This window comes from Lithobates pipiens, unplaced genomic scaffold, assembly GCF_037356315.1.
Source record: "Lithobates pipiens isolate NorthernLeopardFrog02 unplaced genomic scaffold, aLitPip1_a1.2 Scaffold_16, whole genome shotgun sequence".
Taxonomy (NCBI): Eukaryota; Metazoa; Chordata; class Amphibia; order Anura; family Ranidae; genus Lithobates; species Lithobates pipiens.
In genome coordinates this window covers 561,394,094-561,420,811 of record NW_027507748.1, presented here as the reverse complement: position 1 = coordinate 561,420,811, position 26,718 = coordinate 561,394,094, and the positions used below count along the sequence as shown (strand labels likewise).

General features: G+C 45.3%; 1 protein-coding gene across 1 annotated transcript in view; it reads right to left on the bottom strand.

Moving 5' to 3' along the window:
- MBD6 (methyl-CpG binding domain protein 6) overlaps positions 1 to 5,606 on the bottom strand; it is a 138,288-nt gene extending 132,682 nt beyond the window's left edge. The window contains exon 1 of the mRNA XM_077483604.1: positions 5,098 to 5,606. The gene's annotated coding sequence lies outside the window, so the exon portion shown is untranslated. The remainder of the gene's footprint in view (positions 1 to 5,097) is intronic.
- Between the last annotated feature and the right edge of the window lie 21,112 nt (positions 5,607 to 26,718).

The window sequence follows — 26,718 nt, the reverse complement described above, 5'->3', positions numbered from 1 at the left end:
AAAAATAAAAAATCGCAGAGGCAATCAAATACCATCAAAAGAAAGCTCTATTTGTGGGAAGAAAAGGACGCAAATTTCGTTTGGGTGCAATATTGCATGACCGCGCAATTACCAGTTAAAGCAGCGCAGTGCGAAATTGCAAAAAGACCTCTGGTTTATTGGTCCGGAGCTGAAGTGGTTAATGTGTACATGTACACAGGTTTGTTTTTAGGCAGTGGAGTTTAGAGGCCTTTTTTGGAAAGCAAAAAAAAAAAAAAAAAGAAGAGTACAGACGCTGAGTTTAGAGGCATTTCAAGTGCCAAATGCTTCTAAACGCGGTAACTCACGTTTCGTTTACAGGGGTTTTTTGCCTATTTTTTTAAAAACGTGGGTTACTATCTGTGAAGTTAAATCATTCAGGAGAGGTTGTGAAAACATCCCGTGTACATTAAGCCTAAAAGTTTGCTAAAGAGGAACTACTGGAATTTGAAGTGTCAGTACTAAATAAAAACGTTGAAGGATTTCCATGAATTATGTTCAAGTCTTCCAACTACATACACACCACCAGAAATATGACAAATATACCTTTTTTACTTGCCCCCAGAGTGTGCAAACTTTTACAAATTTGACCAAAAAAATATAAAAGACTGCTATCCCGAAGATAAAGATCACACACACACATATACAATAATATATATATTCCCCATATAAGAGCCCATCAGCAGGTACCGCAGACTTGATGTCCGCCGAGCATTCGGTACAGAGGCATAACAGCAGTCTGCCTACGTAAACAAGGCAGATGGCCGTTCTGTCAGTAGGGAAGGCATGGATCCTGTGTTCCTGCAAAACAGGGACAAGGATCCATGTCTTCCCCTAGTAAAAATATCTCCCACAAAGTACACAGTTAACCCTTTGATCGCCCCTGATGTTAAACCCCTTCCCAGCCAGTGTGATTAGTACAGTGACGGTGCATATTTTTAGCAATGGTTACTCTATTAGTGTGCCATTACAGAAATTCTGTAAGGTGAATTTACACTTAACCCCCCTTCCCTTTGCACCTTGTCCCGCTAACCTGGAGTCTGGTGATCCTCCACACTGACAGATTGTATCGCCGCTGTGCTGGTCCAGGGTTTTGAAATCCCCATGACTTTCTCTCCTCTTCGCATGCGGTGACAGGACGGGCTACGCAGGTTCTGATTGGACGGCGCCGACCAAATGGAATGCTCCTAAACGTACCTTCTGACGAGGTGGGGTGAGGAGGGGGTCCTGTGTAAGTCCACCGTACAGATTTTTCTGTAAAGGTGAACTTACCCTTTAAAAACTTAAAAAAGGAAACTAATTCAGCTACAACATTGAAGGGCTGCATTTAGATATTCTTTTATCCTCACTCCAATGGTAACATGACTGCTCCTAATCTCAGGATCCTCTGCACTGGCAGGCCTGTGAGCCAGCAACTCTTTGCGATATACGTCCCCCTCCTGTTCCACATCTGTGTCAATGATATCACTACTATGTATTCTTATTCTGAATGTGTACAAATTATATCATTTTCTATCTGTCTTAATGATGTCACTTCTCTGCACTACTATTTCTCACTTCTATTAATGATGTCACTTTTCATCACTGCTATATTAAAGTAGAATTATAGGCACAACTTTTTTTTTTTTTCATTTCAGATCAAGTAAGGGAGGTTTATAAACCCCAGTAAGGTTTATTTTTGCCATCTTTATACTTTTGGGGAGATTTCCCTTCACTTCCTGTCCCACAGCCAAACAGGAAGTGAGAGGAAATCTCCGCACATTAAGAGAATCAGAACTAGTGTCCCCTTTGGAATATTTTCCTTCTATTACTTTTCTGGAGACAACCCAAAAAATATTATTTTCTTTTACTTTCGCTTTCAATTAAAATGGTAAAAAAGGGCAAATAGAGAGGATAAATCTCCTGAACAGCAACAATTATATCTGACAGGGGTTCTAATCCATCTCCCCTCTATCCAAATCTAAAAAAAAAAAAATTTAAAAAAATAAAATACCGTTATACTTTACCAATGTCACTACTCTGCACTGCTATTCCCATATTAATGATGTCACTACTCTGCACTGCTATTCCCCATAAGAATTATGTCACTACTCTGCTATTCCCTATATTAACGATGTCACGTCTCTACATTGCAATTCCCATATTGATGATGTCATTACTCTACACTGCTATTCCACATCTGTGTGAACGATGACAGTTTTCTGTACTACTATTTCCCATTTGAATTAATGATGTCGCTGAAAACCAAGAAAGAAAAAAAAAAAAAAAAAAGACAAGAGTGACAGGGAAGGATCTCCAGCACACAGCCTGCGATTCGCAGTCTCAGCTCTGTTCATGTGTGCTGTGTGGAGGGGGTGTGTCCCTTCCCTCCAATCAGCTCTCTTCTTTGACCTCTGCACAGTGAAACTTCAGCTCTCCGCCCCCTTTTTGCTGAACTCTCAACCCACCTTGATGAATTCTAGACTTTGAACAAATATAGCAAAGAGAAGACTGCAGATAAACAGGTACAACTTACACAGATATGAAGCAAATCCTCCTGCATATCACCTGAGGCCAGGCACCTCACTGGGTATATGTGAAGGTTTACAACCACTTTAAAATGAAGAAAAGCTGACCATTGTAAGCACCTCTGTAAGTGTTAAATGTTTGTCTCATCCTCTAAGGCTGCTTTCACATTGTTCCGTACTAAAAACACATATGCATTTTTGCCGTTTATTGGTTGTCTGACACCAGCCTGCATCTTGTGCAAAAAAAAAAAAAAAAAAGAAAAAAAACGCAACTACCGGTGTTCTTTTGATATGTTTTCTATTAATTTCAATAGGAAGGTGCTTTTTTTTTTTTTTTTTTTTACCACGTGAAACATGCACCGAAAAATGCAGCATGCGGGACATTTAAAAATGCAACTGACCGGTGTGCAGCCTTACATATGATTTAATGGTCATGCATTTATCTTCTGATTTAGTAAGGCAAAAAAACGGAGGGAAAAATGATCAGCACGAGAGGGCCCTAAGCCCTCGTTCACATAGAGCCCATGTTCACACTGACAGTGGGACTGAATTCTAAACATGTACAATTTCATACCCGCATGTCAGTCCAACTTCGGGGGTAATTTCAGAGATATCTGTGCAGGTTGCAGCACAGATGTCTATACAAATTGCACACCTGAAATCGCCAAAAAGTAGTACAGAAAATACTTTTGGGAATTGGTGCGGCGCCACAAAGCCAGCGCCGCACCGATCCGGACGGTGCCATTGTCAGCAATGTTCGTCAATTTGGCATGTGAGTTGACATGTCAAATCGCATGCCAAAATGGATCAATGTGAACCTAGGCTCAATGCAGCTTTGAAATTGAGCGACATCTGAAATCGCACGATTTCAAAGCTGCTTGTCAGTGCAATGTGGAAGACATCGGTGTGGCTTCATGCACAGATGTCTATGCAAGTCGCACCCAAAATCGCGAATAGTGCAGGAACTACTTTTTCACATCGATGCGGCACCGCAAAGTTGGTGTTGCACCGATTTGAACATGGTCATTGCCAACAGGGTGCGACTTGTCATGCGATTTGACCTGTCAAATCGCATGACAGGTCTCTCCAATGTGAACGAGGATCAATTGTTACATTTGCAGGAAAGCTTGTTCCATTGAAAAAAACAAAAAAAAACAAACAGACTTACTGGCCGGATCGTCAGATGAAAATAAAACAAATCTTAAAAAAAAAAGAAAAAAAAAAAAAGAAAAATGAATGCAGCCACCACATCTAAGAATTGGAAAGCTGCAATCTAATAAAAATTTACTTTGGGTTTAACCCCTTCAGATCCACGCTATAGCTGAATGATGGCTACAGCGCCGATCTGCTTTGCCGGGAGGGCGTCAATAGACGTCCTACACTTTGCATACTCGCCACGCCCCCCTGAAGGGCGCGCGCTGTGATCACCCAAGTCAATGACACTCGGGTTATTACAGATCAGAGTAAGGGGTCTATACCGACCCCTTACCACGTGATCAGCTGTCAGCCAATGACAGCTGATCACGTGATGTAAACAGAAGATCGATAATTGTTTTTGTTTTTTTCCTTCTCACGCTTACAGCGTGAGGAGAAAGAAAAGCCGATCACTGGCTTCTGTTGAAGGGACACGGGTCCCAAAGAGGCAAAGCCACCTCATATGTGTGCGCACCAGTACCGTCTACCAGTGCTCACCAGTACATCAGTGCCACCTATCAATGCCCACAAATGCCACCTATCAATTCCCACCAGTGGTGCCAATCAGTGCCACCTAGCAGTGCTGCCTATCAGTGTCACCTACCAGTGCCAATCAGTGCCCATCACTGCCACTTCATCAGTGCCCATCAGTGGAGACTCATCAGCGTACATCAATGAAGGAGAAAAATTACCCATTTGCAAAATTTATTAACAAAATATAATAAGATTTGTATTTTTTTTTTTTTTTTTTTAACAAAAAATAAAAACCGCAGAGGTGACCAAATACCACCAAAGGAAAGCTCTATTTGTGGGGAACAAATGATAACAATTTCATTTGGGTATATAGTGTTGTGTGACGGCGCAATTGTTATTCAAAGAGTGACAGAGCTAAAAGCTGAAAATTGGTCTGGGCAGGAGGGGGATTTAGGTGCCCAGTAAGCAAGTGGTAAATACTGCTACACAATCAGATCGCACAATCTCCATCATCTAAAGGCAGGTCCTTGCATGACCTACCGGGTAGATCTAAAGAACATTATACAATTGGGTTGCACAGCATACATATAGCTTTGGATTGTAAGCTCTTGATGTGAATATACAGCTGTAATACATAAAACTTCAACAATTGTGCATGCCTTGTGTACAGAACACACATTGGGATGTGTTTGGAGCTGCTGATCTCCCCTTAGTAAAGGTTAGTGGGCAGACACAGATGACAGAGGACCCTGGCAGGGTACTTCATATGTCACCCTCCCCCAACACCTGGAGATGTGACATGGTCTTGTCATGTGGGTTACAGACAGACACCAGCTGCTATCACACACAGAGGCCATGCCATGTGGATAGAGGTGGCTGTGTGCAGAGCAGGGTGCAGACTTACCTCCAGCAGATGAAGTTTGTTGGTGGGAAGTGATGACAGGCCAGGGATGTCCCTCCAGCACAAGCAGCAGCTGCCCCCTTCCTCGCAGGCCTTTTGTGGCAGGAAGGTAAATAAATGAAAAGACAAAGAGCAATAAAGCCTGCCCCTGTTTTATTGCTTCCCTTTCATTCTTGTTATTGTTTTGTTTGCTGGATGTTGTTGTTGTTGTTCTTGCAGCAGCAGCTGCCCCTCCTTAGGCTCCTCTGGGCAGGCAGTGGGGGGTTGCTCTTGTCTTCTGCTCTGTGTCTGGATGCATAAGGGCAACGCTTGACCAGCGAGTGCCCAGGGAACCTGTGTGAGGGGCCCCCCGGGGGTCCCTTTTACCTGAGAAGATAAGGGGTCAGCTTCTGCACTTAGCTGGCTCAGGCCTGTGTGCTTGCTAGTAGATTTCCCAGCTCCCCCTGCCTTCTCTCTTCTCAGTGGCTGTTTTCCTTCCCTGGGCTCCAGAGCCAGATCATGGAGTTTCCTGTTGCGCATGCGCCGTCGGGCAGCCCTGGGGATTCCGTGCCCACATTGCACAAGCCTGCGCTACGGGAGCCGAGATGACAGCGCGGCGGCCATCTTGGTTGTGGGCAAGCAGATACGTCGCCGTTTCAAAACGGCTTTTGGTTGCACCCCCCTCCCGAGGCGTTCGTGCGAGGCAATAAAATAACAGGCGTATGGTGGTGTTGCGATTTTTTAGGATCGTTAAGCCGTTGGGGGAATGTTTTCTGAGCCCTCAGGCCCCGTGTATGGGTTTGCAGGGAGCTGAGCGTTCACAAGATGGCTGGTTACATAGACATGTTTTACAAATGTGTAGGGTTCGTGGCATGAAAAACATGTATGATATATGGGGGGGGGGGGGGGAGTGACAGGCGGGAGAACGTCTGCTCAGCTCTGGAGCCAACCAAACATGGAGCAGCGCGGGCTGTGCGGGCTTTATGAGGAGCCCAGTCACATCTGATCCATCATTCCTGTCAGAGAGACACAGGGAGGTGGGAGAGGTGCCTGCCACTGTTCAGCACAAATAATGAAATATGTCAATAAAAAAAAAATCATTGATATAACTATTTATTCTTACTGGATAGAATTCAATAAAAAGTGAAAAAAAAATGCCAGTTTTGTGCACACTTACCAGAAATTTTGTGTTACAATGAGTGGCCAAAAACACATCAAACACCAATTGGCCTTGATATATCCACTGCAGTGTCCTGGTACAGTACACTCATGAAAAGTACATGGACACTGCCATTCCGTTACTTTACTCCCTTTACTTCACTGTGCCCATCAAACACAGCTACCTGTGCCCATCATATGCAGCCACTTGTGCCCGTCAAATGCAGCTACTTGTGCCCATCATACACAGCCACTTGTGCCCATCATATGCAGTTACTTGTACCCATCAAATCCAGCCACTTGTACCCATCAAATCTAGCCACTTGTGCCCATCATATGCAGCCACTTGTACCCATCATATGCAGCCACTGTGCCCATCGACCCCCCCTCCACTCGCGGGGCTCGCGACTCTGGCAGCACCTGTCCCCCAACCTCCCCCCCCCCCCCCCCGTGCGTGGCTCTGACAATGTGGCACTTACCGCGACCTCCGCTACCAGCATGTATCTCCGAGTCCTCCGCTCCTCTTCCTAAGCACCAGGCATCAAATAAGGTGGCCTGGCGTTTTGGCCAATCAGGAAACAGGTCTGACACCCTGCCTCCTGATTGGCGGGGAGGAAGGTTAGTGTGAAAATAGCGAAAATTTATTTGCTATCGTCACACAATTGGGTAGGATCAGGGTGCACTCTCTGCGCCCCGAGCCCACCCTATTTTGAAGCCTATTAGAGCCTCTGGCTCTAATCAGGTGTTTCAAAAAGAACCACCCCCTCCCGCTCTTGCGTGCACAGGGCATGGACCGTCAATGCTTCTATTTAGGCTTTGAAGACACTTTGAAGCACCACTAAAACTACATGTGGTATCATTTTTGAAGCAAAGCCAAAGCAAAAGCAAGGTGTAAACAGGACTGTAAGCTAACTATTTTATTTAGTGACAGGAACTTTGACTGGCGTTCAGAGAGCTTTAACAAAGCCTGTCGAGGCCTTGTTTTGAAGCAAGTGCAAACTAGCCGTTAATGTGTGTTGAAGCCTAAGTAGGTGTAAATTAGCCCTTACAGTCCTGTTTACACCTTGCTTTTGCTTTGCTTTGCTTCGGCTTCACTTCAAAAATGATACCCCAAGCTATGCAGTGGAATAACGTCCTTACAGGATGTCTCCAATTTACAAGCCGACCTCAATGCTCTGTCTAATTGGGCGACTATGTGGCAGATGAGGTTTAACCATCCGACATCCGCACTATGGCCGAATGACGGTCTCCCCTGTGCACGCTCCCTGCGTGCACCCTGCAGGGATCACCGAGTCACTGAGACTCGGGTGATCACCGATCTGAGTAAGGGGCCGGTCCCGTGATCAGCCGTCAGCCAATGACAGCTGATCACATGATCAAAACAAAAGTTCAGTGATCGGTTTTCTTTTCTCCTCACGCTGACAGCGGAGGAGAAAAAAAAAGCCAATCACCAGCTCAGCTTAAAGTGACAACGGTCCCAAAACGAAGAGGCAATTATGCCTCATAAATTGAACCTGAAAGTTCCCACAAGTGCCACCTTTCAATGCCCACAAGTGCCACCTATCTGCCTACAAGTGCCACCTATCTATGCCCATGAGTGCTACCTATCAGTGCCCACCAATGGTGGCAATCAGTGCCACATAGAAGTGCTGCCGATCAGTGTAACCGTTCAGTGCCCATCACTGCCACCCATCAGTGCCCATCACTGCCAACCATCCGTGCCCATCACTGACACCTATCAGTGCCCATCACTGCTGCCTCATCAGCGTACATCAATGATGGACAGAAATTACCAGTTTTAAAATTTTATAACAAAATGTTAAAAAAAGTTGTTTTTTTTTTTTAAATGGTCTTTTTACATTTTTTTTAACAAAAACTAAAAATCACAGAGGTGTTTAAATACCACCAAAAGAAAGCTCTATTTGGGGGGAAAAAATTATAAAAATTTCATTTGGGTACAGTGTTGTATGACCGCGCAATTGTCATTCAAACTGTGACAGCGCTGAAAGCTGAAAATTGGTCTGGATAGGAGGGGGGTTTAAGTGCCCAGTAAGCAAGTGGTTAATGTTGAGAAATGTAAAGTTTTGCACTTGGGGGCTAAGAATATGCATGCATCATACATTATAGGGGGAGTACAACTGGGGGGATCCATAGTGGAAAAGGATCTGGGGGTTTTGGTGGATCATAAGCTCAATAATAGCATGCAATGCCAAGCTGCGGTTTCCAAAGCGAGCAAAGTCCTTTCTTGCATTAAGAGAGGTATGGACTCCAGAGGGAGAGATATCATTTTGCCCCTGTTCAAATCGTTAGACCTCCTTTGCAATATGCAGTTCAGTTTTGGGCACCATTTCTTAAAAAGGATATTGGGGAACTGGAGAAAGCGCAGAGAAGGGCAACCAAACTGATAAGAGGCATGGAGGAGCTCAGCTATGGGGAAAGATTTGAGGAACTGAATTTATTCACTCTTGATAAGAGGAGATTAAGGGGGGATATGATCAACATGTACAAATATATAAGGGGTCCATATACTGAACTTGATGTTGAGTTATTCACTTTACAGTCAACAAAGAGGACAAAGGGGCACTCTTTACGTCTAGAGATAAAGAGATTTCATCTCCAGATACGGAAAGGTTTCTTCACAGTAAGAGCTGTGAAAATGTGGAATAGATTCCCTGCAGATGTGGTTCTGTTCAGCTCAGTAGATTGCTTTAAGAAATGCCTGGATTGTTTCCTAAGTGTACATAATATTACTGGGTATTAACATTTACAGGTAAAGTTGATCCGGGGAAAATCCGATTGCCTCTCGGGCGATCAGGAAGGAATTTTTTCCCCTGCTTTAGCAAATTGGATCATGCTCTGCTGGGGTTTTTCACCTTCCTCTGGATCAACTGTGGGTATATGTCATTGTATGATACTATTATTATTTTTTTATTTTTTTTGGTGGTTGACCAATGGACTTGTGTATTTTTTCAACCTGACTAACTATGTAACTATGTAGCTTTATTGGTGCTTCAAAGTGTCTACAAAGCCTCCATAAAAGTCTATGGCAAAGCTCGCTTGAAGCCCCACTGAAGCCCCACAGAAGCCCCACAAAGGACTGTAAACTAACCATTTTATTTAATCACAGGAGTTTTGACTGGCATTCAGAGAGCTTTAACAAAGCGTGTCCGAAACCTTGTTTTGAAGCAAGTGTAAACTAGCCCTAAGGGTGAATTCACACCACATGTGGTGACAGACGGATTACAGCATCTGTCATCACATGGACACACATGAAGCAATTGTTTGCTATGTGTCCTATTCACACAGCAATGCCGCATGCTGCGATAAAAGTCTGGATTATCGCAGCACACTGTGCCAAATCCCATAGCAATGTACAGCAGCACTGCGCATCTCACTGCTGTACGTTGCCGTGAATGAAATGTACGTTTTGTATACTTCAAATAAAGTTGGTACAATAAAAGGAGCTGTGTGATGCACTAAATTGCACACCACACTGCCCCTACCGCAGTCGACAACAGAGAACCGTAGCAGTGGGGAATTGCTGCGGCAGCTCTCGACAGCAGTGTGAATACAGCCTAAATATTGTGCATGGCCCCATTCATTTGAAAGGTTCACACCGTGTGGGCGATACCACCCACCGAGTGCAGCGTGGGGTATAATTCCTGCTGCGGCCACAGCATGTGTACAACGCTGGCCGCTGCCCTTGCAGTGAAAGGGGGAGACGGTGAGAGGTGGTGAAAACACAGATCAACCGCATGTTTTACTGACCTCCAATTACAGGTGTAAACAAGTTCTTAAAGCGGCATTAAACCTTCAGGGTCATAGAGCATGCGACTGGAACCCACCCAGGTGTGTTGCAACTGCGAATGAATATTTGCTGTTGCAACACTGATTCTCCTCCTGGAAAATCAGGGAGAAGGTATGAAACTCATTTCTCAATTGGCCAAAACATCAGGTGAATCCTATTGGATGCCTAGCACCAGGAGGAGCAGAGCGGGGACGCACCGGAGAGGACATCGGAGCAGCCTTCCCTGAGCCCGCCGCACTTAAGGACTGGGCTAGAAGATGGCCGCATCAGCTCCGCCTGCTGCTCTCACCACCCGCATCCAGGGTAAGGACAGCGAGTGGTCGGGGGTTTGCTGGGGATGTTAGTGCCGTGCCATGCCATGGGGGGGTAGGAGAGGGTTGTGCTAGTGCCGCTCCACCGGCGGGCCAGGGGGGTTGTTTGCTGCCCCCCCAACAAAAAAAAACACCAGCCGCCACTGGTTTTACCATGCGGTAAAGCGTCTGTCACCGTACATAGTATGACTTGGCCCTTAGGGTAGATTAAGACATGCTTTTAAATCTCCAGTTCCTCCGAATGTTCGGGTTACGCTTCACAGGCTACTGACAGTGAATGAGGAAGGGATGCAACACCTCCTCACCACCTGTTTTAAAGCAGAATCAATTCTGCATCAATTTAACAGTTTCAAAAATCTGTGTCAGGAATGTAACTGTCACATTGGTTGTGCTCTCAACTAGGGATGAGCTTCGTGTTCAAGTCAAACCCATGTTCGACTTGAACATCGTCTGTTCGCCCGTACGGCGAATTCCGAACGTTATGGGCCGTTCGTGCCAAATTTGAATGACGCTTCATGCCCCATAATTCACTACAGCATCACAGTGCGTTGCTGGCTGATGATTGGCCAAGCATGCACTATGATGCGCATGCTTGACCAATCACAGTGCCGTCTGTCTAGCTAGCCGTAATTGGCCAAAGCCAGGGTGGCTTTGGCCAGTTATGGCTCAGAGGGTTTAGTACACGCGCCACACTATATAAGGCCGCCTGGAAGTCGGCCTTGTCTAGTGTGTTCCGGCGTGGTGATAGAGAGAGAGAGAGAGACAGTGTAATTTCATTTCATTTGAGTTAGATAGAGCAAGCAGGAGGCTAGTCAGTTAGCTGCAGTCAGTGTATTGTGTAAATATATGCATCCTAGGTGTTGTGTATGTGTGTGTGTGTGTGTGTGTGTGTGTGTGTGTGTGTGTGTGTGTGTGTGTGTGTGTGTGTGTGTGTGTGTATGTATATATATACCAACTGTGATTGCTATAGCTGCCTATATATATATATATATATATATATATATATATATATATATATATATATATATATATAGGCAGCTGTAGCAATCACAGTTGGTGTATTGTGTCATCTCCACAGTGTGCACCTAAAGCTACCCAAATTGCTGGTGTTCTGCTGATCCTATCCGCAGGCAGCTGCAGTAATTACAGTTGGTGTACTGTTTACTCTGCACAGTGGGCACCTAAAGCTACCCCAATTGCTGGTGTTCTGCTGATCCTATACTGCAGGCAGCTGCAGTAATTACAGTTGGTGTACTGTGTACTCTGGACAGTGTGCACTTAAAGCTATCCCAATTGCTGGTGTTCTTCTGACCCTATACCACAGGCAGGCAGCTGCAGTAATTACAGTTGGTGTACTGTGTACTCTGCACAGTGTGCACTTAAAGATACCCCAATTGCTGGTGTTCTTCTGATCCTATACCACAGGCAGGCAGCTGCAGTAATTACAGTTGGTGTACTATGTACTCTGCACAGTGTGCACATAAAGCTACCCCAATTGGTGGTGTTCTCATACTAATAATACTACAGGCAGGCAGTTGATTCTGCTAGCTGCAGTATAATCAGTATATACGTCCCAGCTTTGTGCAGCTACATTTCCCTGCAGGCCATTAGTATGTCTGGAAGGCCAACAAGGCGAGGCAGACAACACATAAAAGAGGGCAAGCAGGCTCTGTGTCTAGAGGCAACAGTGCTGGTCGTGGACACGGTGCATCCTCATCAGCACGTGGCCATGGGAAACGCTTGTCCTTTTTTTCGGCAGCTGGCCGTGTTGAGCCGCAACATGCCACAGACTTGGTAGAGTGGGTGACCAAGCCGTCCTCATCCTTCTCATCCTCTCTCACCCAGGCTCAGCGTACTTTGTCTGGCAAAGCAGCTGCCAACGTGGCTTCTTTCCTCGACTCAATGGCATCAGTTACTCTTTCCCTAGCCCCACCATGTCCTCTCAAGGAGTCCCCCAAACTATTTGAGCACAGTGTTGGGTACATGCTCCAGGAGGATGCCCAGCGTTTTGAAGGCTCTGATGATGATACCCAGCTAGAGGAAGGAAGTAACGTGAGCCCAGAGAGAGGGGATGCCCAAGGACAGCAGTCATGTTCCCCCAGCTGCAGCATACTGCCAGGTTTGCTCCAATGATGAGGAGGGAGGGGTTGATGAGGTCACTGACTCCACATGGGTGCCTGATAGAAGAGAGGAGGAGGAGGCACATCTCCAATGAGGCAGGGTGCCCTCCAGGGTCCATCGTAAGGGCAGCACACCGACTGCATCACACCGCAGAGCTTCGCATGTGCAGGGCCCTGCCTCTGCGCTTTATTCCAAAAGTTTTTTGTTGTGGGCCTTTTTTGAGATGAGTGCATCAGATCGCACCGCTGCTATTTGCAACATATGTCTCAAGCATATCTCGCGTGGCCAAAACATCAGCCTCTTGGGCCCCACATGCTTGACCAGACATATGTCGACCTGCCATAGTTCATTGGCAAGCTTACCTAAAAGACCCACAGCAAAGAAGAAAGTGGACCTCTCCTTGCTCCTCATCAGCTGGGATCTCTAACTCCACTATACTTTCACTCCTCTCTGAAACCTGCACTGAGAGGAATGAAGGTATAGAATTAAGTGTGTCACAGCCAAGTACTTGCGGGCAATCTGCTATCGGTACACCGATGTCTGATGCGTTCATATTACCGCTGACTCATGGTCCAGCAGGCATGTATAGGGACATTACCTATCTTTCACGGCGCATTGGGTGACTCTGCTGGCAGCTGGGAAGGATGCAGGACAAGTTGCAGTAGTGTTGGAGGTTGTTCTGCCACCACGCCTCCAAAATGCTACTACTGGTGAGTGTGACACACCTCTCTCCTCCACCCCCTCTTCTTCTTCTTCCTCCATGGCCTCTTCCTCTGCTTTGTCCTCAGAACCAGCGGTGCTCCGTAGGCATTCAAAGGACTACGCAAGTACGCAGCCAAAAAGATGCCATGCAGTGCTTGCCCTGGTGTGCTTGGGGGACAGGAGCCACACTGGGGCAGATATTCTGTCAGCTCTGCAGGGGCAGGCTGAGAGGTGGTTGACGCCAGGCCAGCTTAAGCCAGCAATGGTGGTTTGCGACAATGGCACTAACCTCCTCTCCGCCCTCCGACAGGGCCAACTGACCCATGTGCTCACATCCTTAACTTGGTGATGCAGCAGTTCTTGGGCAGGTACCCGGGCTTACAGGATGTCCTGAGGCAGGCCAGGAAAGTCTGTGTGCATTTCTGCCAGTCAAATAATGCCAGTGCTCGGCTGGTTGACCTCCAAAAGGAATTTAACCTGCCCAAGAACTGCCTAATCTATGACATGCCCACCAGGTGGAACTCAACGTTGGCCATGCTGCAGTGGCTGCACATGCAGCAGAGGGCCATCAATGAGTACCTGTGCCACTACGGTACCAGGACAGGGTCAGGGGAGCCTGTTTTTTTTTACCCACACCAGTGGGCCATGATATATATATATATATATAGGCAGGCATGCACTGTCCTGTCACCATTTGAGGAGGCCACGAGGATAGTGAGCAGTGACAGTGCATGCATCAGTGACACTGTCCCTCTTGTCCACCTGTTGGAGCACACACTGCATGGAATAATGGACAGGGCACTTAAGGCAGAACAGAGGCAGGAAGAGGAAGACTTCCTTACCTCTCAAGGCTCCCTTTATCCAGACAGTGTTCCTGCTGGCCCGCCCATCACACAGGAAGAGGACGAGGAGTAGGAGGATTGTGTCAGCATAGGTGGAGCCTGGCACTCAGCATCAGCAGCAGTCTTTTAGGGATCATTTACAATCCCAAGAAACCCGTGGATTTGTACGTGGCTGGTAGGAGGTGGCTGCGGATAATTTCGTCCTTAGTGACCCAGAGGACTCCGGACCGAATGCCTCAGCTAACCTATGCTGTATGGCCTCGATGATCCTGCAAAGCCTGTGGAAGGATCCTCGTATTCGTCGGATCAAGGAGATGGATCATTACTGGCTGGCAACCCTCCTTGATCCACATTACAAGGGTAAGGTTGCAGACCTTATCTTGCCGTCGCAGAGGGAGCAGAGGATATAACATCTTCAGGAGGCCTTGCAGAAAGGTCTCTGCAACTCGTTCCCAGAGACTGGGAGGTTACAAATTCCTGGTCCTGGACAACGTGTTGCTGAGGCTTCGGTCAGTAACAGAAGGAGCGGTGGAGAAGGTGGCCGTCTGACCGAAGCGTTCAGACAATTTTCAGACAAGATCAGACTTGGACACCTTTCCCACCGAAAATCCTCTGGGCTACTGGGTCTTAAGGATGGATCACTGTCCAGAACTTGCACAGTATGCAATTGAGCTACTGGCCTGTCCTGCATCCAGCGTTCTTTCGGAACACATGTTCAGTGCTGCTGGAGGCTTTGTAACAGATCACAGGGTGCGCCTGTCCACCGAGTTGGTTGCTCGACTGGCCTTCATAAAATGAATCAGTCTTGGATCGCCACCAGCTACCAAGCACCTGATGCTGATGCAACCGAATAATTTTTTTTTAAATGTCAGATCCCTTCAAGACTGCCTATGCTGATGCTGAGTGACTATCCAGTTATGCCAACTGATTATCCTCATCCTCCTCAATGATCATGCTGATAGCTTGTAAGAACATTTTTGGTTCTGGGCCGCCACCAGTGGCCAAGGTCCAATTTTTCAGCCCCTGTCTACCAGGGGCAGGTAATTAGAATTTTTGATGCAATACTTTGCAGCAGGGCTCATTCCTGCACTCCAACTACAGTATCTGTGAGGGGTTGCAGTGTTGTGGCACCAGCACCAGTGCCTAACGCCCAATTTTTCAGCCCCTGTTTAACAGGGGTGTGTAATTACAACTTTTGATGCAATACTTTGCAGCAGGGCTCATTCCTGCACTCCAACTGGAGTTTCTGTGAGATGTTGCAGTGTTGTGGCACCATTGCCTATGGCCAACATTTTCTTCCCCCGTTCAACAAGGAAATGTAATTACTATTCTTGATCTAATATTTCACAGCAGGGCCCATTCCTGTGCCCACCAAGAGTAACTGTGAGGGCTTACAGTGTTGTGGCACCAGCACCACCACCACCATCAAAGGCCCAATTTTTCTACCACTGTTCAACAATGGCATGTAATTACACATCTTGATATAATAGTTCACAGCAGGGCGTTCCAGCGCCCACCAAGAGTCACTTTGAGGGCTTACAGTGTTGTGGCAACACCATCACCTCAGGCCCAAATTTCTGCAGAGCATATAGGGCAGGCCCCTATTTTCAAACATCCAACTTACATCCAACGACTCCTACTTGCAAATGGAAGGAGACAACAGGAAGTGAGATGAAATCTACCCTTAGGAAGGGAAATTCTCTCTTGTAAGAGTTGATATAGGAAAAGCGTGTCTCCTCTCCACTGATGCTTTATCACCAATCCTTGTTCCACTAAAAACCCCACATTTTCAAAACAAAATAGTCATTGGGACAGAAAGTGAGTTGAAATCTTCTGAAGAGGTGCACAGACAGCAAACAAAATGTTACAGGGGTGATAACCCTCCCTATGTTTTCCAAAAAGCTTAAAAATAGATTTTTTGGCTGGAGCTACACTTTAAAAACGTACCAGTTCAAAATTGCAAACAGATTCTACTTAACAACAAACCTACACAGTTCCTGTCTTGTTTGCAATGCCTGTATACTGCTGTTCAGCGTATATAGGGCCTGGGGGCCCCACGCCTTTCCTTTTTTTAATTTGGGTGTGGGAGTTCCCCTTAATATCCATACAAAACCCAAAGGGCCTGGTAATGGACTCGGGGGGGGGGGGGGGGGGGTACCCATGTCGTTTGTCTCACTGATTTTCATCCATATTGCCGGGACTAGACATTACATTAAAGCCGCAAGCAGTTTTAAATTACTTTTATTCCTTTAAAAATGTAATTTTGTGCAGGGACTGTTCTAAGCATGGGAAACACACGCCACTTTACAGGCATACTATAGACACCCCCCAGGTATAATATTTAAAGGAATATTTCACTTTTTTTCACTTTAAGCATCATTAAAATCAGTGCTCCCGAAAAAACTTCAATTTTTAAAACTTTTTTTTCCATTGATAGATGTCCTCTGTGGCAGGACCCGGGTCCCCAAACCCTTTTAAGGACAATAACTTGCATATTAGCCTTTAAAATTAGCACTTTTGACTTTTGAACGTTTGAGTCCCATAGACTTTAACGGGGGTTCTAAAGTTCATGCAAATTTTCAGTCCGTTCGCAGGTTCTGGTGCGAACTGAACCAGGGGGTGTTCAGCTTTGAAGAGAAAAAAAATCACAATAAAGCGTATATTGATTTGTTTGCACAAAAGTTAAAGCGTTTACAAAATAGGGGATAGGTTTATGACATTTGTATTATTTCATGTTTTTTTTAGTAATGGCAGTGATCTGCAATTTTTTTTGCGGGACTGCGACATTGCGGAAGGAAGATCGGACACGTTTGACACATTTTTGGGACCAGTGACATTTAGCGATCAGAGCTAAAAAAAATAGCCACTGATTACTGTATTCTTCTCACTGGCAGGTAAGGGGTTAACAATAGGGGGTGATCAAGGGGTTAAGTGTGTTGACTGGGACTGTTTCTTACTGTAGGGGGGATGGGTGGGGGTGAGAGCAGATCTCTTTCTAAGAACATGGTCAATGCGTTATGTTTGTCATATAACTAATTTATACAATGGAATATATTGCAGGAAAGGAGATCTATACCAGATGGGGTCCCTACGTGACCGCTACAAGAAAGATCTTAGAGGGTTGTTCCGGACGTTTTTGTTTTTTAAGTCAGCAGCTACAAACACTGTAGCTGCTGACTTTTAATAAGGACACTTACCTGTCCAGCAAGCCCGCAATGTTGACCGCCCGAGGCTGATCTGTCCATCGGATCGACTGCCGGCGCCGCCATCCAAACTAAGGGAAACAGGCAGTGGAGCTTTGCGGCTTCACTGCCCGTTTCCTACTGCTCATGAACGAGCCGCGTGGCACTTTGTGAATGGCCCGCTCGCTGAGGAGGACGAATTGAAACAGCACAGCGGAATAGGACGAGGTAGATTAGGAAGACTGCCTAGCAACAAGGGTTTCTGGTAAGTAAAACTTTTTTTTTCTATTTTTTTTTCAAGAATGTTAATGTACTTTTTTTTTTTTTTTTTTAGGGTGGCCCTTCACTTTAAGGAAGAGAGGTCTGCAGATAGAAGTGGAGCACCTTCAACACATCGTAGGCCTAACCCCCATGCAGAGGCTTTATCGTTTTTGAGGCGCACCACTCAGAGGCGTCCATAAGTATATATATTTTTTTTTTTTGCATCCAAGAAGCTGCAGATATTATACCTTTTTGTGTTTATGTGTCTCAGGATAATACTGCCCGCTGCTATAGTCTCCAGCAATTATTTTAGCATAGTATTCCTACAATCACATTATCCAGGGAATATAAACCCCTTTTTTAAATGTTCGCCCAGCTACAGCTAGAGGGCTATCCTGTTGTGTATTTTATTTTTAGTTCTATTCTTACCTAGAACTGTCTCAAGTGTTCCTGCAAGAGCGAGGCGTGCAAGTATGTCACCAGGAAATTAATTTGATGCTGACGCAAACCAAGGAACGAATGCAGAGCGAGTTTCACCCGGTGATAATAAACCACTCAAGAACCTGTGGTATGTATTTTTAAAATGTTAAAATTGTCAGGTCACAACCTCCATCTACAAAACACTTATTGCTGACCTATTCATAAATGGCAGGAAGGTGTTGGTACATTAACGTATTTGTGACGTAACCGAGTGACCACGCTCCCTTCAGACCTCATGTCACGTCAGTAGGGGCGGGGTCATCCGGTTATGTCAGCAGGTGGCCCTCTTTTTGCCTATATGCTCTAAGGCCTCCCATGGAGACAGAGTTTCTTTTTTCTATTTTTGTGGTCCATTGGGCAGCGTGATTGACAATGGCTTTACATCGCAGGGCACTTTTTTTTTATTTTTTATTAAAGCTATTGTCAAAAACTGTCTATTGTGGTTTTTATTTTTTGACACTTTTTCTGGTCCATGTACACCATACCCATTCACATGGGGGTCGGGATCTGGGGGCTTCCAGATTCCGATAAGCCCCCACCTACAGACCCCCACAACAACCGGGCCACGGTTGTGGGGACAAGGCCCTTGTCCCCATAAACTGGAAGACAAATTGCTTTGGGGGGACCCCAAGGGTCTGGTATGGATATTGGGGAATGAACCCCACGCTACATTTTTATTAATTTTTTTACATTTTGGTATGGAGTTCCCCTTAAAATCCACACCAGACCCGAAGGGCCTGGTATGGACTGGGAGGAGGGAACCCAATTCAATTTTTATTTTCACTCGATTTTTCATCTATATTGCTTGGAGCCAGCAATATATTACAGCTGCGAGCAAGTTTAAATTACATTTTTTCCTTTAGAAATGTAATTTTGTTGCAGCACTGTTGTACACATCACACAGATGCGCAACTTTACAGGCAGACCAATGAGACCCCCCAGGCACGTTATTTAAAGAAATATTTCATTTTTATTGTTTCACTTTAAGCATTATTAACCACTTGCCGACCTCTGTACAGCGATATACACAATGGCAGAGGTGGGCAAATGGGCGTACCTGTATCACCCCTTTAATTGGCAGGGCTAGCGGGCGCCCGCCGCGTACATGGTGGCAGGGACCAGCGGACTCTATGTTCGCCGGTCTCCCAACGATCATGTCACAAAGCCGCAGAACGTGGAAGTGCCTTATGACATGACAGAGATCACTGCTCCCTTTCATCGGGAGCAGTGATCGCTGTCATTTGAGTTGAAGCCCATCCCCTCCACAGTTAGATTCACTCCCTAGGACACACTTAGCCCCCTAGTGGTTAGCCCCTTCCCTGCCAGTGTCATTTACACAGTAATCAGTGCTTTTTTATAGCACTGATCGCTGTATAAATGACAATGCTCCCAGAATAGTGTTAAAAGTGTCCGATGTGTCCGCCATCGCAGTCATGATAAAAATCACAGATCGCCGCCATTATTAGTAAAAAAAATGTCATGTTCGTGCCCCATAGACTTTAATAGGGTTTGCATGTTTGCACAAATTTTTCGCATGTTCGCATTTTCTGGTACAAACCGAATCAGGGGGTGTCAGGCTCCCCCCCCCCCCCCCCCCCAGTGAATAAGTATCTGCCTGTATTTCTCAGCATTAAATACACCATTGATCCTGACCAAATCTCCAACTCCATTTGTAGAAATGCAACCCCAAACTTGCAAGGAACCTCCACCATGCTTCACTTTTTCCTACAGACATTCTTTTACCGCTCTCCAGCCCTTCCATGAACAAACTGCCTCCTGCTACAGCCAAATATTTAAAATTTTGTTGTTTCAGTCCAGAACACCTGCTGCCATGTTTTTGCACCTGAGTTCCTGACGTTCCTGACGTCCCTCCATTTAAACAGGAAATGTGCGTGCATCCCTGTTCCAGGGTGAACAGCCATTAGACATGGCTGCTTACCACATGATCAGCCGTGATGAAGTTACGGCCGATCACAGGTGGTACCGGCCCACTTTGCACGGCGCATGCACACAATCTTGAGCTCGCTACGTGTGCACGTTGGTGGCGGCGTGTTCCCGGGAACACTGCTCCTCACCAACGCCGGCGGCTGTTTACCACATCATCAGCTGTGCTACTTTCACAGCCGATTACTAAATGTCAACACGCTGATTGTGTGTGAGGGGGAAATTGCGGTAACATTTCGTTTCCGCCTACAGTGTACACCAATCACACTGATTGCACCCCCCCAATAAAGGACCTGTCACAGTTCATCTGAGTACCTGTCACCAGGCCATGAGAGTACCCGAGTACCTGTCACCAGGCCATGAGAGTACCCGAGTACCCATCACCAGGCCATGAGAGTATCCGAGTACCTGTCTGCAGCTCATCAAGTTACCCGAGTACCTGTCTCCAGCCCATCAGAGTACCCAAGTACCTATCTGCAGCCCATGCCTAATAGAATATACGTTCTGGTGTTTTCAAAATGGGGTCATTTTGTGAGTAATTCCACTGGACTGGTGCTCAAGGACCTTCAAAAGTGTGATAGGTAGGCTCTCCCTGTCGGGGGGGGGGGGGGGGTGTTGATAATCAGCACATTGATTATCAGATGGGCACATTATCAGATGTACCCATCAGCTGCCAGTCAGTGCCCCCATAAAGGCTTTAAGTGCCCACAGCAGTGCCCAGCAGTAACACCTGTCAGCACCTCATCAGTGCTGCCCATCAGTGCCATCTATTAGCATAAACCAGTGCCACCTGTCAGTGCCCATCAGTGCTGTATATCAGTGCCCATCAATTTTACTTACTAAGAACAACTTTTTTCTTTTAAAAAATTGTGTTGTTTTTTAGTCTGTTTAGCAAAAAATAAAAACCCCAGAGGTGATCAAATGCCACCAAAAGAAACCTCTATTTGTGGGAAGACAATTAGAAAATTTTAGTTTGGGTACAGTGTTGCATGACCGTGCAATTGTCATTCAAAGTACAACAGTGCCGAAAGCTGAAAATTACCCTGGGCAGGAATGGGCAAAAGTGCCTGGTATTGAAATAGTTAAAATGGTTGTAAACCCTCTCCTTTACCCAGTGAATTGAATAGCCTCAGATCGTACACAGAGATGAAACAAATCTCCCCACATAAGTTTTACATGTATATCTACTGTCCTTTCCTTTCTACACTCTTTGGAAAGTGCAGATCATGTTAGAAACCTTTCTTCCCATTCCAGCAGTGGGTGTGGAGTCTGGGCTTAGGCTGAATTCACACCTATGCATTTTTTTTGCATTTTGAAGATTTCTACTACAGTGCATTTAACATGGTTTCCTATGGAAAGTAGTGCAAATCTGCAAAATGCAAAAAGCACTAAAAATGCATAGGTGTGAATCCAGCCTAAAACTGTGTGAGAGCTGATTGGAGGAAAGGCACAACCCACACACACACACACACGCAGAGGAATGAAGGAGCTTGCTGCGCTGTATTCTGCATAAGCAAGATATCTGCTTATCTACCTCTAAGCTCCCTCCCCGACACAAATTTTCAGCTGCTATCTTGTGTGTCAGAAAACTTGTCAGAAGTGACTCTACTGATAACAGACAAACGGAGCAGCAGAAAGACATGGTACTTAGAGCTTTGGAGAGAGATAAGGACCGTATTTATCGGCGTATAACACGCACCTTTTCCGCTGATCCCATGCTGTTTGTGAGCCTCTTGGCCGCTCTCACTGCTTTTGGCAGCTCTTGCAGTCCCGCGTGAGCCGGCGAAAGCCACTGAGAACGGCCGAAAGCTACTGAGCTCTGCCGAGATACACATCCAGCTCTGTATCTCAGAGGCACCATTTTTAAATGGCAAGGCTACACTGACAAGTCTGCAAATGACACTTACAAGGCTGCAATGACAAGTCTGCAAATGACACTGACAAGGCTGCAAATGACAAGTCTGCAAATGACACTGACAAGGCTGCAAATGACACTGACAAGGCTGCTGATGGACACTGACAAGGCTGCAATTAAAAGTCTGCAAATGACACTGACAAGGCTGCAGATGGACACTGACAAGGCTGCAATGACAAGGCTGCAAATGGTAGACAAGGCTGCAGATGGACACTGATAAGGCTGCATTGATGGGCATTTAAATGTACGTTTTTTTCCTTAAAATTCCCTCCTAAACTTGGGGTGCATGTTATACGCCGGTGCATGTTATACGCCGATAAATACGGTAAACACCAGTGGTAATTTTGGCAGCAAATTTCAATTTAGTTTTAGTCTTAGGCTTCATGCACACGAGACGCTGTTAAACGCGTGTTCAGAGGCAGTTGGACACTTTTTTCAACTGCCCCTGAACTCATTCAATGTTATCCTATGTCCATGTACACAGTCTCATTTTTTGCAGTTTTTAGGAGTTGCGTTTAACCTCGTTTTTCCAGAAGCAAAACAATGGGTTCAGACGCAAACGTTTCCATATTTCAGATGCAAAACGCGGCAAAACGCGGTAAAATGCGGCAAAACGCTTTATAAGCGTTTTTAAAGGTGACCTATTTTTTGACATTAATAATACTGTTTTTTGAGCTTGGGAGGGTCTATGATGTTAGCTTAACTAAACGCTTCTAGACACAATCGCGGTAAAAATCATGGCAAAACGTGTGTTTCTAAACGCCGGTTTCAGCTTTCAAAAACATGTGTCCAGCAGAGTTTGTATCTGCGTCTTGTGTGCATGAAGCCTTAGTCTAAACTACTTTTGACTAAAATACCATTTAAGTTGAATGCTGTGTACATACGGCTGGGCTTTTCAACAGCAATTCCACCATGTGTGGGCTTCATCGGACCCTTTGCTGTCGAAAAATCAGACAGACTATAGATTTAGAACATGTTTCAAATCTTTCCGACGGACTCGAGTCCGGTCGAAAAATCAGTTCGTCTGTATGCTAGTTCGACGGACGAAAACCAACTCTAGGGCAGTTATTGGCTACTGGCTATGAACTTCCTTATTCTGGTCCGGTCGCACGTCATCACGGTCGAATACGTCGGACTTTGGTGTGATTGTGTGTGTCCAAGTCCGTTAGTTCGGAAAGTCCGTCAGAAGTCCGCTGAAAGTCCGACAGGAAGACCGTCGGACCTAGTCTGCCGGAAAGTCCGTTGTGTGTACACGGCATTAGTCCCATTTTAGTCAACTGCAATTGCTTTAGTTTTAGTCATATTTAGTAGACTAAAATGTCCTACATTTTAGTCAACTAAAACTCATTTTTGTCGTCTAAAATTAAATGGGTTTAGTTAAATTGTAATGCATTATTTAAACATTTATCTACAATTTCCAAACTCATTATATACTCGTGGAGTGAAAAATAGAATATGTTATTTATCGTATTAAGGTTTGAACGTGCACTACAGACACAAATTTAGTCGTTATATAATGTCTTTAAATTGGAACTACCGCTTTAACCACTTCAGCCCTGGAAGAATTGACCCCCCTCCTGACCAGAGCGCTTTTTGCGATTCGGCACTGCGTCGCTTTAACTGAAAATTGCGCGGTCGTGCGATGTGGCTCCCAAACAAAATTGGCATCCTTTTTTTTCCCCCACAAATAGAGCTTTCTTTTGGTGGCATTTGATCACCTCTGCGGTGTTTATTTTTTGTGCTATAAACAAAAAAAGCGTACATTTTGAAAAAAATTATTATTTTTTTGCTATAATAAATATCCCCAAAAAATATATAAAAACATTTTTTTCCCTCAGTTTAGGCCAATACATATTCTAAATATTATTTGGTAAAAAAAATGCAATAAGCGTTTATTGATTGGTTTGCGCAAAAGTTATAGCGTCTACAAAATAGGGGATAGTTTTATGACATTTTTATTGATAATTTTTTTGTACTAGTAATGGCGGCAAGCAGCGATTTTTATTGTGACTGCGACATTATTGCTGACATAGGACAATTTTGACAAATTTTTGGGACCATTGGCATTAATACAGCGATCAATGCTAAAAATTTGCATTGATTACTGTAAAAATTTCACTGGCAGTAAAGAGGTTAACCACTAGTTGGTGCTCTAGGGGTTAAGTGTGTCCTAGGGAGTGATTCTAACTGTGGGTGGGGGGAGGGGCTGTGTGTGACACGTCACTGATCACTGCTCCTGATTACAGGGAGCGCTAATCAGTGACAGTGTCATTAGGCAGAACGGGAAAATGCTTGTTTACATTAGCACCTCCCCGTTATTCATCACCGTGAGACGATCGCGGGTATGCCCGCGGACATCGAGTCCACAGGACCTGCGATCATGGTCACGGAGCTCCCGGCAGGCGTGCGCCCACAAGCCGCCACTTAAAGGGCAATGTACTGGTACGTTAATCTGCCTGTACATGCCCTTCTGCCACAGTGTATCTGCGTGAGGCGGTCTGGAAGCAGTTGCGCACTACTCGCCCCTTACATGTCACATTTAGCATGTCATTTTTTTGGGTGGAGGAGCAGATACCTAGTTTTGATAGGTACCCAGCTCCCACTTTCACTCTCGCCACTTAGGTGAATTCTCCTTTCCCCCTCCCTCCCTAAAATCTTCTGGGACAGGTCACAGGTCCCAGAAGATTACCCGGCCACTGAGAAGGCGCAGCGCAACTGTCACAGCCGGATGCCCACACTTGCAATGCCAACGCTGGTGGAGAGGGAGAGGAGCGAAGCTTCGGATGGCTGCATCGCTGGATCGTAGGACAGGTTAGTGTCTGTTTATTAAAATTCAGAAGCTACACTTTTTTTAGCTGCTAACTTTTAATAAACTTAAATACGAGTGGAACTGCGCCGCTTTGGGGTAAACCAAGTTTAGTTACAAGAACATTGCTTTTTTGATAGAAGTGTAACGTTAAAATAAAAACTCTTTACGTGATGATCCCATGCAGTTCACATTTACATGAACTTGTTTGCTTTCAGGAAATATATAATATTTTGGGGGGGGGGGGCGGCAAGGAGGTTCCCTTCAGTTTGAAGTGTGAGTGTGTCCACAGACAGTGGAGAGCCCCCAATCCTGTAGGATCAGTGTGATCAGAGCACTCTGTCTTGCGGGATACTCAGCCTTCACCTCATTGGACCAGTTGAGATCCAATCAGCACTGCAGGCGTGTATCTACAGAGGCAGTGTGTGAGAGGGGGCTAACTACACAGCCAAGCCGCCGCCATCCTAACAGAACATCCCCCTTCAGGCTGCAGATAACAGCCATTTATGGTCTAACCATCTTCTCGGACAGCCTTCTAGCTACAAATGCTGGGGTCCATCCAGAGTAAGCAGGCAGAGCTCTGTGGAAACCAGAAGTTCCAAGGGTAAACGTCTCTGCCTCACATTTTCATTTTGTTTTCATACGTTAACTAAAATGGAATTGATTTTGCCATAGTTTTTGTCAGTGGACAAAATTGTGGTATACTTTTCGTTTAGTTTTCGTAAAAATGCAGCTGACAAAAATTTTGATGAAAAAGTTTTCATTGGTCATTGGTGCCTTCACTCCGTAACTTTCTAGAGGTTGTCTTAATGAATACACAGGAAATAATAAAAAATAAGGGCCTCGTTACATCAATTCGTTAGAAAGATAGTGAGAATGTACCGTCATCCAAAATTAAACAGAAAAAAGGGTTAGGGAGCCTGGTTCCCATATCAGACTACCTAAGGACAAGAAAGAGCTAGCGGACTGTTGTGGTACATGTAAAAATATGGATAACAAAGTAGTATAACACAAATAAAATACAAACAAAGTTTATTTATACAGTAAAATCATTTCACAGCAGATAGGTTAGTACAAGTGGTGACATATTTCAACTAGTTTCGCTCTACATGAGCTTCTTCAGGAAAAACATACGTCTGTGGAAAAACACAATTACAGTACATCGAATAAGTGTTTTTTAACTTTTAAGAAACAATATAACAAAGTATAATGGGAAGGAGAAAGATCACGCACAATGTGGCTCTTACCCCCAGCTGTGTACCAACACAATGCTTGAAAGACCCCAAGGAGGTCTACTCCGGCGACTGGGGGAGGTATTGAGGACAGACAGATCAGTATCTAGGTGAAATCCGTCGGATTTTGCCTGTCGGATTTTGTCCGTTGGATCTTGTCCGAAACTGTTGCATACACACGGTTGGACAAAGTTGGCGAAAAATCCGATCTTTCATAACGTGATGACGTAATTTAGTTACGATGGGACTACATTCAGGCTAGTAGCCAATAGCTTTGATGTAGGAATTTGATCTGAGCATGCGTGGCACTTGGTCCGATCAAAATTCTCTACACATGATCGGAGTATGTCCGATCGGCCCAGTTGGTCGGGAAATATTTCCAACATGTTGGAAAATTGGGTCAGACGGATATTCCGACAGAATCAGTCCGATGCATACCACACACAATCGGATTATCCAAAGACACGGTCCGATAGGACACATTCCGACGGATTCTCCGACCGCGTGTACAAGGACTTAGAGAAGCCTGATCATAACGTGCTCTAATGAAACTAGTAGTAAAGTGGAACAGTCTATATATCCACGAAGTTACCCTGGATATACACACACCAGAATAAGGTGATATATGTGAATAGGGTGCAAACACCCAGTGATATAAAAATATATATCAGGTGATATACCCAGGGGGGATCAGGGGAGGAAGAGAAGAAGAGGAAAAAGGTAGGAAGGTGGTAAAAGGAAAAGGGGAGAAAAAGGGGGGGGGAAAGGGGAGGAACAGAAGAGGATATGGACAGAGTGACGGGACAGGGAAGGGAAGAAAAAAGCAGTGGTGGAAGAGACAAAAGAGGGAATAGAGAAAAGAAAACGGAGCCAGGAGGGGGAG